This window comes from Sinocyclocheilus anshuiensis, unplaced genomic scaffold, assembly GCF_001515605.1.
Source record: "Sinocyclocheilus anshuiensis isolate Anshui unplaced genomic scaffold, SAMN03320099.WGS_v1.1 scaffold425, whole genome shotgun sequence".
Taxonomy (NCBI): domain Eukaryota; kingdom Metazoa; phylum Chordata; class Actinopteri; order Cypriniformes; family Cyprinidae; genus Sinocyclocheilus; species Sinocyclocheilus anshuiensis.
Genome location: NW_015537947.1, coordinates 297,206 through 297,776, shown reverse-complemented (window position 1 = coordinate 297,776; position 571 = coordinate 297,206).

Sequence of the window (571 nt, the reverse complement as noted above, 5' to 3'; positions counted from 1 at the left end):
GCAAACACAAAAATCTTCTCGGCATGGGGTATGCGCGTGTAATTGATCAAGAGAGGGAATGAGAGAGAGATCTCCCATTCACAAACTCTCTGAGTCACTCCATGCCAGCCTCATATTTACCAAACTCCTTTTCAGTGGGGCTGGTTGTTGTGTAAGCTCGAGGCAGGCAGCTGCATGCAAATGAAGCAGTGTGTCTTTGTACGCCTTTGTTAACGCCAGGTTTTGCAAGATATTTTAAGATCTGGAGCAGTGCTGAGAAAGTCTGCCGGTGCTGTCTGACTCTTAAAACATATAGCATTTCCACAGGTCATGATTTAAAGGTGGTTACGTCTGTAACTCACAGATACACACACACACACACACACACACACACACGCATGTTGTGTTTCCATGTTTTATGGGGACATTCCATAGGCGAAATGGTTTTTATACTGTACAAACTGTATGTGCTATTGCCCTACACCAACCCTACCCCTAAACCTACCCCTTACAGGAAACTTTGTGCATTTTTACTTTCTCAAAAAAACTAATTCTGTATGATTTATAAGCTTGTTTCCTCATGGGGACCTCA